General features: G+C 36.0%; 1 protein-coding gene and 1 long non-coding RNA gene across 14 annotated transcripts in view; one reads left to right on the forward strand and one right to left on the reverse strand.

Moving 5' to 3' along the window:
* The window catches only part of SUGCT (succinyl-CoA:glutarate-CoA transferase), a 322,387-nt gene that overhangs the window by 104,404 nt on the left and 199,319 nt on the right, over nucleotides 1-18,664 (forward strand). The gene's annotated exons all lie outside the window — the stretch shown is intronic.
* LOC137480696 (uncharacterized) lies at nucleotides 4,972-6,627 on the reverse strand. 2 transcript variants are annotated; one of them, XR_011003039.1, is made up of 3 exons: nucleotides 6,526-6,627; nucleotides 5,252-5,458; nucleotides 4,972-5,206 (listed from the first exon to the last, which is right to left on the reverse strand). It is a non-coding gene; the product is annotated as an uncharacterized lncRNA (long non-coding RNA). The 2 variants fall into 2 exon arrangements; XR_011003036.1 differs by having other exon boundaries at nucleotides 6,251-6,627.

The following is an 18,664-nucleotide window of genomic DNA, read 5'->3' on the forward strand; positions in this document are numbered from 1 at the left end:
GAACTTTAATTAAATAATACCATTCTAGGTACATGGCTAATTTCTTTAAATAATTATGGAAATCTCCTTTTAACTAAGATATATATTCTTGTACAAAATCTAAAAGCATTAGCAGAAACAGATTTTAAAATAATTTTGAAATGATTTTTCCTCTAGATCTTTCTTGTCATCTTGACCACTAAGGATTTATACATCCATTTATCTTAATAAAAGAAATAATTCTAGATTTTCTGCCAATTTGGATTGCCACATAGTCTGTTGGTTGTGCTTGTTTAAAAAAAAAAAAAAGCGGTACAAAATTTATTCTGAAGCAGATGAGAGAAGCTGTGTTAGATTAGAATTCTTTTGCATAGCTGTTCATCAGCCATTTATTTAAACATCTTTTGTTTAATGTAGCTTGAAAGGGTGACTAAAAATTTGTTTGTTTGTTTTTCCAGGAAGGTTCCTAAATAGTGAGATTATAGAAACTCTATGACTACTGATATCCTCCATCCTGAAAATATAGTATCTCCAGAGCTGGTCAACTAGTCTGTCTTATCTTCTTGAAGGCCTTATGTTACACTTCTGTAGAGAGAAAGCACACTTTATTTTAACAGTAGGTTTAGCTTTTGACATAAATAGTTACTTAAAGAAATAGAAAGATTGCATTTCACATTGCACAATAATGCTATTATGCATTAACAAAAGCAAATCTGTGTTACTATGTTTTTCTGTGTATTGGAAAGCAAGGATATAGTAGGGCTTACTTATGTGGATTATTTTATACCTTAGCCTATTCCTCCAGCATTATTATATATTTAATGACAGCATATATGATCTGTGCAGCAATAATCTATTCTTTCTTTAATGTTTCCTCTGTTGGATGTTTAGCTTTTTATTTTAAACATTTATGATCAAGAATAATTATATTCAGAGCAATAAATAAAAATTAGTGGAAGGTGGAAAAAATCTAAAAAGCAAAAAATCTTCCCAGTCCTAATTTTTTTTGTTCAAATTATTTAAAGTTTTGACATCTTCTTTAGCCATAATTTTATTTTTTAATGTTTTAAAAAACTTTATGTCTGATTATTCCAATAGTAGGATTATGCAAGATTTTGGCATCTGTTTGGTCCCTACACATGGTCAGACAACATTAACGGAGACAAACAAAAGCCAAGCAAGGGAAAAACAAGAGATAAGGTAGTCCTCCATAGTGACCATGAATTTGATTTTGAGAGTCACACTGAAAATGGAACATGGATTTATGGATTGTGTCAGATCTGAATGCCAATCCAGTGTTACTCTTACACATGCAGAGCACAGTGGAGCCTTCTCTTCCTGAAAGGGGAGAACAGAAAGAACACACTGCAGCTCACCACCTTGTGAAGACTAACACTATGGGCACCTCTAGCATACGACAGGTTTTGTATTCCTTGGGTAACAATACTTTTATATTTCTCTGTGCATGCCATAGAAACAAGTTCAAGAGTGGGCACCTCTGTCTTCTGTTTAAAAATGTTGTAGGAATGAAAACAACAGAGTCCAGAGACTCAGCTTTCTGCAAAACAAAGGAATGGCAATCTAAGCAAAGAGACTGGTTGTGCCATTAGTTTTATTATAGAACGTATAGTCTTAAATGAAATTTTGAAGGTTAAGGTACTACTCTGTTTATACTGTGGTTTCAGAACTGATTGAAAACTATTTTATTCTGTTTTTTTGTTTTTGGTTTTGGTTTTGGTTTTTTTTTTTTTTTTTTTTTTTTTAGGAGGTGCTTTTTTAGCTGTAAGTAAAGTTTTAGCTGGAAAATAAAATAGAGGGAAAGCATGCTTTGAACAGCACCAGCATCATACTTTTGAATCTATAAGATTGAGTGGCATTAACAAAATTGAGGAAGATTAAATCCCTATGTAATGTACTAATATTTAGTGTAGAATGAGGATCCGATACAATAGGAAGGTGAAACATAAGGTAAATATGATTTTGAGCAGTATGTTAACATTTATAACATAATGCTATGTTTTTAGAAGCCTATCATTTTGACTGTCTAAGACGCAAGGAGGTATACTTGAAGAAGGGAGTAGTGTTGGTTTTCCTGACCAATCAACAAGAGAAGTTCCCCCTTCTATGTTGCTTAATGAAGGCCAGTGGTTTTTTTCAAGTTCTTCTGGAAAATGTGAAGTTCTGAACAATTTTTTATTATAGTCTTTTCTACTAGTAACAGATGAATTTAACTTTCTCCGTCATCTTCATAAATTTCTTTTTTATGCACCTATATTTTGCATGGCCAGTTTTCTAATAGCACAGGCAGTGTTGTAACAATAAAAAATAAAAAAAAAAGGAGACAATTTGCTTGTGCAAATTTGTTTTATTTAATGAAATAATGTCTTGTTATTGTTTGTTGACCATAGTAAAGTCAAACCAGTTTGCAAAGACTGAAGAGAATCTAATGCAAAATTCCAGTCATGTAGTCTGTATAATATAAGAAGAACAAAGGGACTTGGTAATGCTGCTGAAGGTTCTTTCCAAATATCTTTTTCTTTTTCCATTTGAAAATAATTTAGAATAAATTTGGTGAATCACAATATTACAGCCTTTAATCATAAGCATGCCATCTGATGCAGACATGGGTGAATGACAATAAAAAAAATCACTTCTTTGTTAAGAATCCATTATCATTCCATGGTAAAAAAAAAAAAAAAAATTGTTCAACCTTGAATGATATCATAGCATCTGTGGTAAACAGCTAGATTTGGATGATGTGTTACTTTGTGGCATCACTCAGGGTTGTATCAATTCTATGTTAATGCTTGAAAGAAAAGAGCAAGAAAATTACAAAAGGCAAGATTAAAACACAGACAATTTTCTCTGGTTTAAGATCATAAAAGGGAGGAAATTCATAGTTAAGGATCCAGACCTCAAGTATCTGAGCACAGTGCAGTGCCAGCCTTAATTTTACATAACTGTACCCTGTTATAAGTAGACATTAGTGGCTTGATCCTGAATGATGAGTTATATTGTTCTTAGCAGCTGAAACCAGAACAATAATTTTATTTTAATGCTTGGCTTTGTTTGGTGAATAGAATTTTTGAATCACTTGTAATTGTTTTCTTTATGTTTACTTGCCAAATGAAATAAAACAAATCCTAATAATTAGTTTGAGTTTTTTTTTTCAAAAGTTATCGTTAAAACTCTGCTATATAACATTTTACTGAAATGGAAATTGGAAATTGTGAAGAAAAAACAGTGTCACGCTTGGATTTCAGGAATGTTAAAACTTTTGTGGCAAGTTATAATGTCTATAATCCTGCAGGAACTCAATAAAAAAAAGAACCCAAACACTTAACTGATGAAGGAAGTAGTTAATAGTGCTATTAGCACAGAATAATGAAAGTAGCACAGAGTTTTTAAAGTATCTGCAATTAATTGAACTTCTACTTTAGTTCTACTTTTCTTAAAAAGTTCTACTCCCCCTAGTTCTCAGAAATTCTAATGAGGGTAGCAGAAACTGCTTTAAAGGATGTCAGACTATGGATGCAAAATGGAGATGAGAATAGGCAATAACATAGAATCTTATCTTGACATTTTAGCCTAAGGACATTGCTTCAAGGATTCCAAAAGGAAAGATTAGCCCTTTCCTGTCAAGGCTTAGGAAAGGCCTTCAGCACTTCAAAAACCAGAAGTGACCTGCCAAACAGTTACAGAATAAAAGTTAGTGGCTGACTTGAGAGAGGAATGGTTGTGGTTTACTCAGAGTCATTTTAATTCTGTCACTGTAGCAAGAAGCCACAACAGTATTTAAGTGACTTGCACCCTTTCTGACTTGTTTCAGGTTTGGAAGGATTCACTGGAGTAGAGCTGAGAGTTGAAGAGACAAAGCCTAAAATAATGTAGCTTTCTTGCTACAAGTGGAGCTCTAGTCAGTTTTGAATGGTAGTTTACATTTTCTCTTGAGTAGAAATTACTAAAGGTATGCAAAATTCACATTGCAGATAAACTAGTCTCTAGGATGTCTCAGTGAAATGGAAAGGGCCCTGACCCACAGTCTGAAAAATTACAGCCCATGAGGTGAGAGAGTGGAAGTGTTCTGTGATAAATCTTTTGCTCATCAGTATAACTGTGGATACCACTAAAAAGATGTACACATGAAAAAGAAAAGTATGGAGACAGAGGGACAAAGAAAACTGCTTTGTGAATATGAATGATACTGCTACACTGAGCAGCATGGATAATAGCTGTGTAGAATGATAGTACCATGCTAGACCCACAGTGCAGTTCAACTATCAAAATGTTGCCTCAGAGAATTGCTGAATGTTGGATTTTCACATCTGGGATTTAGTAGTCTCTTCTCTCTTCTAGTTCTGTAATCTCTTTAATGATACATTGATTGCGATTGTCTCTTGTTGAAGGGAAGCTGCCCCCTTTTTAATCTCAATGCCCATCTTTGGATTCTTCAAATATGCTCTGACATATATGTATGGTGCTCTGTCTATGAGAATGTTTCTGAGTTCCAGGGCTGGGAGTTTCCTTCTGATTTTCTGATGCAATGTCTTTAATTTATATTAGAGTATTATTTTTTCTGTTGTTGCGACAGACCTGCATGTTATGGAATCTCTTTCTCAGCTGCTCTCTCTGTTGATTTTGTTTTGGTTTTTTTTGGAGGGTGGTGGTGGTTTGGTTTTGTATTTTTTTTGGCATAGTTACTATAAGGTGCTTTTACCATGAAGCGCCTCGCCTACTTGTAAATCCACATGCATGTCAGACCAGGGTCCTGTTTCTACACTTGCACTGGGCTAGGTGCATAAAGCTCTACAGGTACTTCCCTGAGACATCACTGTATGAGTTTTCATCCACAGGCCACTCTACAAAAAAAGTTTTTAACTTTACTAATTAAACCACATTCATGGATTTTGTAAAAGCCAGTAGCAAGGCATGGATACAAGTTTGGATGATGATGTTTTCCATCTGTTAGCATGAATGCAGCACTCATTTTAGGAAGAGCAGATAATTCAGGGCATGACATGCAGTGAAAAAGCATTTCAAGAGTAGCTCATTGCCTTTAGAAAGCAGCAGCATGTTTTCCCAGGTCTCTTGTGTAGATATGGAGACAGTTGATTCCCCATATGATGAGTAGCTGCAGAATCCTTATGCATCTTCTTGCAGATCTGGCATGGCTTTTTCTCCAGCATGGAGGACATGCTCTTAGACCTTTGTAAAGAGCTTTGTGTGCCTGTGCATAAGACGGACATAAAGGTCAAGGGGATACCTTCAATACCTATATTTGCTGTGATGCTTTACTGCTGCTTTACTGTTACTTGTTTTTGGCCAGTTATTTTCTGATGCCCACAGTGTGTAATTATATATTTCAGCAACTTCTTCAAAGCCAAAGGGCTGAAAAATGTTGATTTCTCTGAAATTACATCTGTTTTTTAAGAGGAAGTGTGAGAGCATTGTTGAAGCCACAATTTTGCCCAGCCTTTACCTAGAAAGGATAATACTTGCCTGTTAGTCAAGTTGAGGTTATCCAGATAAAAGGGCACTGAATGGGGGTATGGGGGAAGAATGTGTGATGAAGAGATAATCTGGAGATCCCATCTTTTCTATTATTTTTAAATTTACTAGCATCTAATTTTATTTCTGCCTCACATGTGCAGCCACTAAGTTTGGTTGTTTAATTGACCGGCAATTCTCAGCCACCCTGCCTCAAAAAAAGAGAAAAATGTAAGAACACCTGTCAGCAGAATTTTTTTTTGTGTTCTTAACAGTATATAATTACATGCTGTTGGTATGACTTGGCCAACTGAGGCAAAATGGCATGGTCAACCAATTTAATTGACTATGTGTCTGCTCACTTTAGAACCATACTAGCTTTCTGACATATCTGAAGGGGAGCAGGGATGAATTTCATTAGGAGCAGGTTTGTGCCCATAATCTGGCTACAGGCTGTTTATGACTCTGTCCATATACTAAGAAATAAGCAGTTCTAGAGCTTGTATTTTATTTCCATCCAAATGCCAGCTGGGTCAGGAAAACAACATCTCCTAAACATTATCGTAACTTTTTTATCCCAGTTTGTGTTTAGAGCCACATTCATCTCTGAAATTATGGCACTTTTTCTTGTGCTTCTGTTGGGTTCTTGACTCTAGGCACCAAAGGCACTTGTAGTCAACTTCTCCCCCAAAAGGTCAATATCCAGATCTAACTCTTAAATTAGCTGTCAGTTTTAGAATAAATACATATTTTTTGAATCAAATGTTTGCTCGTTTCTGTGTACCTAACAAAGTTTAGGAACTCCTGTTTCTGTCATTACTGAAATTGATGCTGGTCTGTATTCACAAAATATTTCCTTGCCAAACGTCTGTCTTGGACGTCCGGCTGTGGACAATTGTGTGGAGCGCACAGTCTGCAGAGCAGTTAGTAGAATGACTGACAACTTGTTAGGGCTTGTAGAATTCCCATCCCAGAATTCACATGTCCTTCCTTCCCTTTCTTATGTGAAGAGATGTTTTGGTTGGACTATTGTCCAGAAAAATGTTCTAGCCCTCTCACTTTAACTATTCAGTACTTCTTTTTTAGTCTGGATGGGAGCAAATATGATCCCAAGTACATGATAATAATGCTTTTGCTTTCCTTCTCCTGATACACCTGTGCTTTCTACCACCTCATAAGTGATCCTTGTTTTAACACAGATTTGTGACATAACTTCTTTCTGATGTGTAAGTTTACATTCTGCTAACTGACATGAGAAGAGAAAGGGAAAACCTAATGGTTTAGGTTTTAAAAGCTCTGAAGCTTTTTCTCTTTCTGCAAACCACTTCTTGTAGGTGGCATTTTAAGAGTGTAAATGTAATAATGATCCATGGAGATCTTCATTCCCTTCTCATTGCTGTCTAAGTTCATGATTCTTGATGTCAACAGCAGGCTAGCAGCCGGAGGTTTTTGGAAACATCCAAGTAGGAGATGAGCACTGCCATTCTGAGGGATGTATGCTCTTGTGCATGTGTATTATTGAAATAACCCTAAGTCCCAGCCTGAATGCTGTTAGCAGTGTATTCATTCTGGACCCCATTTTACAAGTATTTGTAGCAGCTCAGGAAGCTCAGGAAGATTCTTAGGGTTCACATTCAGTTCACATTCTGCAATCTGGTGAAAATCACGACAGATGTGACGTCAGTTATCATAGAATCATAGAATGGCTTGGGTTGGAAGGAATCTTAAGGATCTTTAAGTCCCAACCTCCCTGCCATGGTTAGGAACACCTTCCACTAGAAGTGGAAGTTATCCTTATTCTGAGTTGGCCTTGATACTTCGGCAGAGTTTCTTATAAATGAACAGAAATTGTCTAGCCTAAACCTTGAAATGCCCAAACTCTCAGGGTAGGCAATCTTATGCCACATAGATTTCCTGTTATTTATTCTGTTTCCTCAGGTTTTAAGTCCGACAAGATTTTTAGTGGGTTTTAAACTTCTGTGAGGGAAGGCCGCCCTCCTGTTTTATACATTTGAAACCCAAATTTTTCTTTGTATGTGAAAAGAATACAAATCTTACTCTATAGGATCTTAATTTTCATCTGGAAGCTGAAGTCCAGCGCACAACCATATGCTTAATTCATTTTAGTTGATTTTGCATTCTTTATGGCAGCTAAAGGTTGCTTTGTTTGCTTACTTGTTGTATTTTAACTTGTGCAGATTTTGAGAAGAAAAAGACAGATCAAATAGCTGGAGAAATACATTCTTTGTGTCCAAAATCTTATGCTTCAGTACATAACTTGATCTGAAAACTGCTATGCTTCCCTGCATAGTTTTCTCTAGCAGCCATCCTTCCCATTTATAAGCACAGCTTTGTCAATGTCTAATAAGATGCCCAAGCTTTGTAACTGTGAAAGGAAATGTATATTGGAAGAAAATTAAATCTACCAAAATCCCATAATTACTGAAACTGTCTCTGTACGAATTAGTATAACCATTTGAACATATTTTGTTCTCTATTTATTATTTTTTGATACTGTTAAAAGGAGGGTCAAAAACATCCATATGCTTTCATCAGCCTGCTCTGGGAAGAAAGAGTGCCCTTATTAATCTGCACACCCCTTCTCCTTATTTGCTTCTTCTTCCCCCTCCCCAGGTGAGGCAATCAGATATCAGCTTCATAGAATCTAGGGACAAGAACCTTTTTTCTGTGAAAGGTCATTTCATAGCCAACTCCAGGGAACAGTGGGTGGGCAGCACTTCAAGCTGTCATCAGGGGTGCAAGAGCAGGCCAAGCTTCTGCCAGCAGCCCATTTTAGTCCTTCCCAGTACAATAGCAGGACTGTGTGCCGTGCTTCCTGCTGCCCATTTCATGCCAAGCCCAGTGTCACCAGAAGGCCATCTGGATCATTAGGAGACCAGCCCTTTGACTTCGCCGATGCAACAGAGGGAGAAGAAAGCATGATGAAGGTCAGGTGCCAGGCTGCTCCTCCAGACTTGCTGGCACCATCCCTTCACTGTAGCCAGACTGGGGCTCTTGGCAGCTGGGAACATTTCTGTGGCAAGACTCATTCACTCTTTAAGAGACGTTCTTTCTTACAGGAGATCTTTACTGTTTGCACGTGGACTGTAACGTGACTGTGCTGTGGTTTTTGGATTGCAGTAGCTGGATAGTGTTAAACTTATTTGGCTACATGTGACTAATTAATTAAACTAATTTAACTTTTTTGCTTTGGGTTACTTTGTCTCAACTATCTTTTATAAAAATGTGTAAAACTTATTTTTTGCTAGTGACTCCAGCAAAAGCAGTGTGTGTTCATGCTCACTTGTCAGTTGATTGAGGTGCAGTGATGCTTTTACCGTGTCCTGTCCTGCTATAAAGAAGGCTCTTCAAAAACCTGAGTGGAATAAGAATTTGTGAGTTTCCTGACAGCCAGTCAACAGAGAAGAGCAAGGAATAAAATTAGGACTGATGCTGATGAAAACAGCAGAAACATCAATGAGGACATAATAAGTAACAGGGGTGCAAAATTGGCTGTATAAAATGTAACACTTTCATAATGTAAACAGTTTATGGCACTTATCTGTGGCAAAAAATGTACTAATTTTGTGTTTTTCCTGATGTAACAGTGTTTGGCAGAGGTACATATAGTCCTTAACCTTTGAATTCACCACTTTGGTTTACAATTGGGCTTTTCTTTAGGAAAGTGAAAAGTAAGGGTTTAGATTGACAGTAAAAGTAAATTTGCTGGTCATGCAAAGAAATTGAAACTCTATGGTACTGGGAGGTCTTCAGAGTGAGAATCCTGCCCTAAGTAAACTCAGTGTCCTATGAATCTCTCATTATGAAATCAGGATTGTCCTTTGGGTGTTCATACTGTCATGTATGAGAAACAGGCTGCCCCTCAGCCATCCAGAACAAAAAACAAAAAACAAAAAGCAAAAAACAAAACAAACAAAAAAATTATGGCAGCATAGGGCAAGATGAATCTTCAAAATAAATGTAACAATTCATAAGAATGAAGAGTTTGTTAAAGAAAAACATGAGTGCTTGAGAGTAAAAACTTAAAGGTTTTTTCCTTTCAAATCTCAAAGTGAAAAATATGGGATCAATTTTGAAAATTTGAATTTTTGACTTCTCCTTTTGTCTTCTCCTATCGTCTTTTCACAGTTTTACTAGCATACCAATGTTCATCAGATTTTGGGGCTACAGGGGTTGCAAGGGGATTTTGTATAAAGGTGGATGTAGATTTTAGGGTGTGATATTAGAAGCACACTTATACTGCGTTGATTCTCCAGAATATGTTCTTTTGTAAAGAATAATTATGTTTGTTATGCAAATGTTTGTTTTGTAGACATGAAGATCTGTGATAAAAACTAATATAGTAGCTTCCACTACACAGATTTCCGCAGTTCTTTGTTGGTAGATAATTTGACAAATTAGGTAATAGAATAAAAATTGGTTAAATATTGGCCAGGAAAATAGCAAGTTGAAAAAAGGCATAATATTTTGGTTTCTAATTGTAGCTATTTTCAAAATTTAAAAATTTAAATAATGCTGAATTTTAAGAAGATAGAATTTTAATTCCAATAGTGTGATATTAAATTTCAATATTTTTCAGACTAAAGGACTTGGTTACAAAAATACTGAAGAAAACAGAAGTCTAAATTTTGTAGTTTTAAGGAAACCTAATAGAACTTTACAGGAAAATTAAGAGGAAGTGGGGTTCTGACCTTTTTTAGACATAATTGAGCATTCCACTCATCAAATGTTATTTTTCTATTTTTTTTAAATAGATCTCACTAGCACTATTCTTATGGTCTGGCAATGATTTTTTTCATACATTCAGAACTTTAAATAATGTGCATCCTGGATGTCTGGCCAGTTCAATATTTAAATCCTTGATTAGAGATAAATTAGTGTTTTAAACTAAAACAGAGTGCACACAATAAACCTAAATGAGTATGACTTGAAACCATAAATCAAGGATACTGAAGAGTTAAGGTTGAAATATTTGAAATCCATCCTTAGTTCACTGTACTTTGTTTACTGAGCAGTAGATAGGATCACATAATATTTGACAGATAGATTTATTGAGAAAGATGAGTAAAATAGGGCAAAAGCACATTAATAGAATGGATTGGAGTTTTGCTCTCTGCAGCAAAATGGCAGTTTTCAAACAGAACTGTTGCTCATTTTAAGTTATGGAAGTGCCAAATTGTGAAACCTGGCCAATTTTGCACTCCCGTAATTGTGTCACCATTGGTGTTTTTTCTGATTTTCACCAGCATCACTGCTAATTTGATTCCCTGCTCTTCTCTGTTGACTTGTTGTTGGGAAACAAATTATTTCACTCAGATTTTTGAAGAGCCTTCTTTATAACAGGACACTAAATTATTGAGATGTTTAAGTTCATAGCACTGCCTGCCAAGTCTGAGTTCTAGTTTACCTGCACTGGGTCATCTGCAGCTTGAAATCCCAGACTGATTGCAGGACTCAGTATGGTCCCTGACTCAATATGAGTCACCAAATAGGTGATCAGTATTATAAAACTCACCTTCAGAAACTATACCACTACAACACAATTTCAAAGAGTAGAGAGGGAAAAGGGACAGAAATAGTGACACAAATCCTGCTCTGATGAGTTCTACTAAAAACAGAAATGAGACCTCATTTAGAATTACATTCAAAATAGCATTTTTAAACCCTCATATTTGAGTACTCAGATCTTCCAGACAGCTATAGCTTATGATTACTGGAAGATGCAAGAAATATTTGTCATTTCTGCATCACTAATGCCTGGAGGCCTGTATCAAGATCAAACTGTGGTCATGTATGCTGTTTTTCAAAAGAAATGTTTTCATTGCATTCTTTTACTTTGAAAGTGGAACAAAAATACAATGCTTACAATCCCAAAATTGGAAGAAATTGTGTGAACTATTGTGTGAGAAAGAAAAAAGAATAAGGAAACATAGCTTGGATTCAGGCTTTTGAGACATTATAAATGTTGAGAAAAATATTGTTTAAAAACTGGCTCTGCAGTGCCCTTTAAAATCAGTAAGCGTCTATTTTAATTCCCATATAAGTAGTAACTGGCTGCTGTCTGTATATATACTTAAATGTTGCTTGCTGTATAAGACCTTGTTTGCTTAATTTCAACCTAACTGAATTTTTATGGCTGTGCTATAAACCTCTCGAAAATAGTGGCTTAAATGGAAATGCTGACACAACATTAATTACACTGGCTCCAGTGTGATACTGTGATTAAAGTTTATTTATTTTGTGTGTGCGTCTGTGTGTGTGTAATTTCATTGTTGAAAAACTAATGGAAAACTAATGTGGCAATGGAGAATGTGATTCTATGCCTGATATTTTTCAATAGCAAGAAACAGTTTAAATGCCAGTTTACAGTACCAGATAATTTATTTTTAATTGAGGTATAGTTTAGGTATTTAAAATTTTAGAAGTTTGGGAAAGTGACAAGTTTCCCACTTTAAAGCTGTTCACTGTTCTTCCAGGAGTTTTTCAATGTCTTTTTGGGTGGTGAAGCTAAATGTATATTGCATTAGAAAATTAAGTAAATGGTTTCATTTCCTTGGTAACATATGTTCTTTGACATATTCTGGAGAGAAGTCTTGTCTGAAAGTAGGAGGGTATGAAACCCAACATTAACATTCTATTACTATTGAATATGAAGTAAAAACTGTAAAAGTCTATTTGATAAATAGTTTGCCCAACTGGTACTTTTAGATTACAGACCTATGTGTTGCATCTAGTCAATTGGGAAATGAACAGTGCAAATATCATATGGCCAGATGAAGAGTAAGTGAGAGAGAGAAAGATCCTATCTCCAACCTGTTTCTTAGGACAGTGAGCTGGGATTGGAGAAGCCTTGGATTCAGCCTGTTTCCATCAGTTTATAATTCTCATATTAGGCAAGACATTGATAAAAATATGACATGGGCTGGAGAGCAGTTCTAAGCTCTTCTGTTTTCTGAAGGAGTGTTGAGAATAATACACTATATTGCCAAATAAAGATATGTTTGATGCTGTGATTTTGTGTAAACTTTGCTGCCCCTTTCAGGAAGGTGCAATCAGAGCACTTTTAGTGGTTAATCAGCTTTTGTGAAGCTTTTCACAAAACTGATTTTTGTGAATCAGTTAGACAACATCACTTTTTTCTAGATTCACACATAATGGATCTTGAAGGCTGATCAGGAGAATTGTCTAATGAGTTGTAGGTTTGTAGAAGTGTATCGTATGCCTGGTTGGTAGCCTGTGGTGTGCTTTCATTGACATCAGTGTTGGTGTTCTGCCTTATCTCAGGGACCAAAGTAATCATTCCCACTCTTGCCATAAACACCTTTCCTAGGAGCTCATGGCATCCAGTCAAACTTTTTTTTTTTTTGGCAAGAGAATTTTTGCAGATATTGCAGATATTGTTAATGCTAATCTGTCCGGTAGACTGACAGCTGCAAAGTTGCAAGGTAGCATGTCCTGCAACATGGTAGGGAAGTGAGAGACAAGTAGTGTAGGTTGAAAAGATCAGAGAGGAAAAGTGAAATCTTAGTGTGGAGTGCCCTTCTTCAGTTTGCTCCATGAGAATATTCAGCATTCATTAATCCAGTCCATGAAATTTACATTTTTTATTTTTACTGTTTGCTTTCACTGGAAGAGAGTGCAAAGTAGGCAAATAGTTTCAAAGTGTGTGGTCTTTATGGTTTATATGTATTGCTCAGAACTACCAGTGACCAAACTTCTTGGTCTTGTTCCCATTTGTTAGAGTAATTAAATATTAAGTTGTTATGAGAGGATTGTGCCGTTCCCTTGAAAGAAAAAAGAATGTGACTCCTCTATGGTTCTGTGGCAGAGCTGATGTTTTATTCAAACTAATGTGTAAAGGTAGAGAAATTATGTGCAAAGTTTATTCCATCTGGAAGGAATGTAATGATTCTGGATCTGAAGCAAAACTGAGAATCTCCTACACTGTAGTTCATTAGGTTGGTTTGGAGAGAGAAAAATCAACATATACCAACATATACTGTAGGTACATTTTGTTGGAAGGACAAGGGAGCCTTTACAGGTCAGTCAAATCCCAAATACATCACCTTCTTAATTGTAGCCTTTAATCTGCATTAAGATTAGATAATGCTTGTTCTTAAGTGACCTTTACATTGAATTGAATATTGCACTGGAAAACTTCAAGGTCTAATTGAAGACAAATATAAAACTTTGTGGTTCTAAGCCTGCAAGAGACCAGCTCTTGTTTGACCACACCCATGAATGCCTGGGAAGTACTTCAAGCTTGCAAATAAAGACCTGTGTATGGTCACCTAGTATCTCAATGATTCTGTAAATGAGAAAATGGAGGGGAGAGGAAGGAGTGACACTTAAAAAAATGTTAATGGTATGTTTCAAAGCTTTGTTTGAAAATACTGGCTTGGCTTTTCCTGGTGTTATGTTTAAGACTTCACAAGAAAGTGTCTTTGTTTTGCACTGATCCCACCTGGTCCCAAAGTTTCATTCAGCCTTCACATGAAGCTACTTGCTCCTATGTCAGCTTTGAGAGGGAGCTCAGAGGAGTGTTCTGCTGTAATGCCATCAGAGAGAGCTGCCTGTTGTGCTGACAAACACTTACAGAAATACTGTATCTAGCCTTTATACAGGGATACCATTATTCCAAAATCTTAAGCAAGATGTTTGATGATGCCAGTTGAAGCAATCAGCCTCTTGCTCTGTAAGACCCAGAGCAGTTGGAATGCATGCAAAAATTTAAGTTCCTTTAAGTCCTGTTCCAGAAGTCACCACTACATACTGACTATCCCATAATCTTCAACGGTTCCCCTCATTATTCATAGTTGGATAGCTTTTAGGGATGCTACTATTCAAGTTTATGATTCAAAAGGCAGCACTGTCTTGAAAGATACTTCAAATTCAAGGGTATCTAACATCAGGTATTCTGAATGAAAAGGGATTTTAGGTATCTCTACAGATCCTAATTGTTATTCACACTGGAACATGAGATAAGAAAACTCATAAATATGAGTAATACATAATTTTTACCATATCTGATGTAGTACAAATGTTCTGCCAAGGGGAGGTCTGAAAACTTTCAAATATTTCAACCATTGACAGCCATTATCAGTAAACAGGCAAATATGGTAACTGGTAATGAAAATAAGCACTTTTTCAGATAATCAACATCTCCTTTTAACCTCTCCTAAATATGGAATAATTCTACAATTTGAAAAACCCAATGCTTTGTTCTGTTAGTCTCTCCAAATATTGTTTGGCCTCCAAAATCTGTGGAATGTGCAAAATGGAGAAGAGGGGTTAATACATGATCCACCAAGATACAAAGCATCAAGAAGGTGGTTGTGCTGCCATTCAGAGGGACTGTGACAGGCTGGATAGTCAAGACATCAAGAACCTAAAATAATTAAACAAAGGGAAATATGAAGTCCTACACAAAATAGGAAATAATCCCATGCATCAGTACAGACTGAGACTGACCTGCTGGAAAGCAACTTTGCACAAGAAGACCTGGAGATCTTGGTGAACAAAAAATGGAACATGAGCCAGTGATGTCTCCCTGTGCCAAAGAGATGATTCTCATCTGTATTAGGAGGAAAATTGTCAACAGGTCAAAAGAGGTGATCCTTCCTTCTGCTCAACACCACTGAGGATGAATAACCACTCAATCCAGTTATGGGTCCACAACAGGGTCTAATCCTGGGGTTTTTGGGACAAGGACATGCTCATACTGAATCAGGTCCAGTGAAGGGCCAAGAAAATAATTAAGGGCTTGAAGCATCTTTCATATGAGGAGAGATCTGGGACTGTGTAGCCTAAAGGGTCAGAGAAGAGGCTCAAGGAGATCTTATGAATGTATATAAATACCTGATGTAGGGGACCATTGCCATGCACAACTGCAAATGTTCTAGTTGTTTTGATTACCATGTTTTGGACTCAAAAACTGACTTGGACTTCTGATAATTTTATTGGAATTGACATATTTTTTGACTGGTCCCTTATATTTTAATTTTTTTTTTTTTTTGTGGAATCAACACGCAAATTGAAACACGTGCAGATATTTGTGTATGATTGATGATTGCCACAGAACATATAGACTTAAAATTCATAAAGCAGGAAATATATACAAAGATTAATGGTCTTTCATTAATGCTTTCAAAGCTGGCAAATTTTGAAAGGCTATTGACTTAGAGCAGTGGAAAAAAGGCTCTTTTAGCCTCATTATCTCAGCAACTCTTTGTTTGCTCTAGAAATAACTGAGGTTAAGTTTGGCCTGCATCTTTATTGTGTAGTCTATGTAACATATTTGGAGAATACTTGTAAACCACACAAACATTCCTGAAGGTGGACAGAGTTTATATTCCATGTGTTTAGGGAAATTAAAGTATTTTAATATGCAAAGTATCTCAGGTATATACTGTGTTCTAGGATCAAAGTTGGAAAAGTGCTGAGTCTTAATAAGGACTTGGAACATCCATTTGACAGTGTGAGGTGGTGATGTATACACCCTGGACCTTGAGATCTGCCTTTGAACATGCACGTGTTGATGTAATGTACTGGATATCATTCAATGGGAATTTACAGATTATTTTCTTGGAAACCCTCAAGTTTTTGCACCACATTGAGAAAGATACACCTTTGAATGCTCACAGTCTTTGTCTGCCTTTTCCATGAATAAGATGTCAAATATTTTTTTGCTTGGTATTTGTTTCTTGTCTTCACCAAATGATGTGCTATTGCTCAGGATCCCTCATGGGAGTAGCGGGTTAACTCATGATTGTACTCTGAAGAATCTTATCAGAAGGCCTCATTCTTCAGAAAAAAAGGGAAGGGAAGAAGGACTTTTGCCTTGTATGTGTAGTGCCTTTTATTGTGCTAATGTGAAATGATTAGATGTGATGGACAGCAGTTTATCAAAACAAAATCTCATTAAAATCTCTCTGCACTTTGCCCTCACTCTCCTTTGTATAATAAGAATGTGAAGCTTTCTGTTACCAGATGGTAACCTGTGGTAACCTGTAGTGTGTGTACATTTATGGGTGATGAATAAAACCATTGTCACCCTTAAATGTTGGCATCAATATTGTGCTAGTAACATTTGGAAGTTTCTGCTTTATCAGCAGCAATGACTGGCAAATAATCAGCTGTTTTGTAATGGGAAGTTTAAAATAGCAGCTGAAGACATTTCAGTTAAGCCTCATGGAAAAAGACACTGCTGCATTTATTATGATACCATTTTTGTTGTGTAAGGATGACATGATTGTTATTTTAGCTTTTTTGACATACAGTGCAATTAAGAACAATCAGTTTTCCCACACATTCCACAAAGCAACTGAAGCACACATGCTAATAACCAGGCCCTTAAATTTATAGTGACTTCCGCTGCTGCATGGGCAGCCAGTGGGTACAGATGCATGCTTCATAGTGGTATGCAGCTATTGTGTGATTGCAGCTTTCTTACAGACACGTGTGTCTCAACAGAAGTTGCTGATAAATAATAAACTCTCTAAGATTTGCCCATACTACCAATATAAATACATTTTGGAGTGCTGAGGAGGGAGGTATGTACATGTGACATATACTTTGTAAGCTGTAGCAGGCATCCAGACTAGAAGTTTAAAAGAATGTACAAAAGAATTGTGATTTTTGTTCACAGGAAGTAGTAGGTGGTTGCACCAATAAAAATTATTCTGTGTTATATATGCACACTGATACATACAGTCTGACCCATAATTTTTGTGACTTGCTTGGTTTTAGAAGTCTCAACATCAGCAAAGACAAATCAAGATTTGGGCAGGGTGTTCAGGAAACAGATTTTGCCTGTAACTAAAGGTAGTAAGTTTATACAGATAGTTTTCATTCATAATTATTCCCACTAAAGGCCCACATTTACTGGGAGGGACAGTCTTGCACATTCTTTTTCCAGGGTCTGACATTATTTTTTTAGACTGAGGTCTTTATGAACAGATTTAGCTAAGAAATGTTTATGTATTCACATATCAATCTTTTTTTTTATTCTTTTCTCCAATCTTTTTTCTGTGCTTACTACTCTTCTCAGCGTGAGTATGTAGTACCTTTATATTATGTATGTTACTAAACTTCTGCTGTATTGGGGCCAAGTTAGTGGTACTTTCTTGCATGCTTGGGGCTAATTGTTTGCTAAATTTTATCTTTGCTTGCTATCTTAGACTAAACTACTTAATTAAATGTGTGAAAAATTAATTGCTAAACTTATGACTGGACAATACTACTTACCATGAAATGAAACATAGAAAGAGCAAACAGGTGATATTTTAACTATGATGTGCAGTTACTTGCATTTCAGAGGACATGATTGTCCACATATAATTTTAAAACTTTGACTATACCACATGGTAAAAGAGTCTTTGTGAACGTATTTGTATTTATATGAAAGATTGCAAATTGAGATAGCATATTGCTCTCTGTGAAGAAGAATAAGCCACAGTGGTGTGAGAAGAATTTTAAAGTGTTTCCATTCCAGGACTTACATTTGCGTGTTATTTTACCTGAATTTATTGTGAAAATTCATACCTTTAAATAAGGACATGATAGCTCATTAAAAAAAAAAAAAAAAAAAAAAAAAAAAAAAAAAAAAAAAGAAAGGTTTCTAGGAATGGAAGATGAGTTTTGCTCTCCGCAAGAAAGAATTGCAAGATCTTGCCACCATTTAGTGCACCAGCCTATGCTGGCCTCTTACATTGAAGTCAAATTAATGATGAAAGAATTTTTCCTAAATGTTTCCAAAAATTGTGTTGGTACTATATATTACTGAAACTGCAGTTATACATCTCTGTATAAGAGAGAGGTGTAGAGGAAAGAGGAATTGCATTATCCAGTTCTGGAAGATGCCCTAACACAATGAAAAAAAATTGGGGATGTTGCCAATTACAGATTTTCTTTTTTCCAGTGAAAATCTAAGTGAGATGGTTTAGACTGAAATGAAAATTGTTATGTCCTACCCAGTTCAATGTTGTGTTCACCATGAAATGTGCTACTAAGGCCACTGTAATGAAGTCAAGAGTAAAAATTACATCTTTAAAGGTGTGTTTGGCAAGAGTACAGAAATGTGTAATAGTTTCCATTCTCACTAGGAAAATTAAGATGCTGATTCTTCTTTATTATCTTTTTTTTTTTTTTTTGAAAAGAAGTCCCATTTCCTCCATGA

This window comes from Anomalospiza imberbis, chromosome 1, assembly GCF_031753505.1.
Source record: "Anomalospiza imberbis isolate Cuckoo-Finch-1a 21T00152 chromosome 1, ASM3175350v1, whole genome shotgun sequence".
NCBI classification, from domain to species: domain Eukaryota; kingdom Metazoa; phylum Chordata; class Aves; order Passeriformes; family Viduidae; genus Anomalospiza; species Anomalospiza imberbis.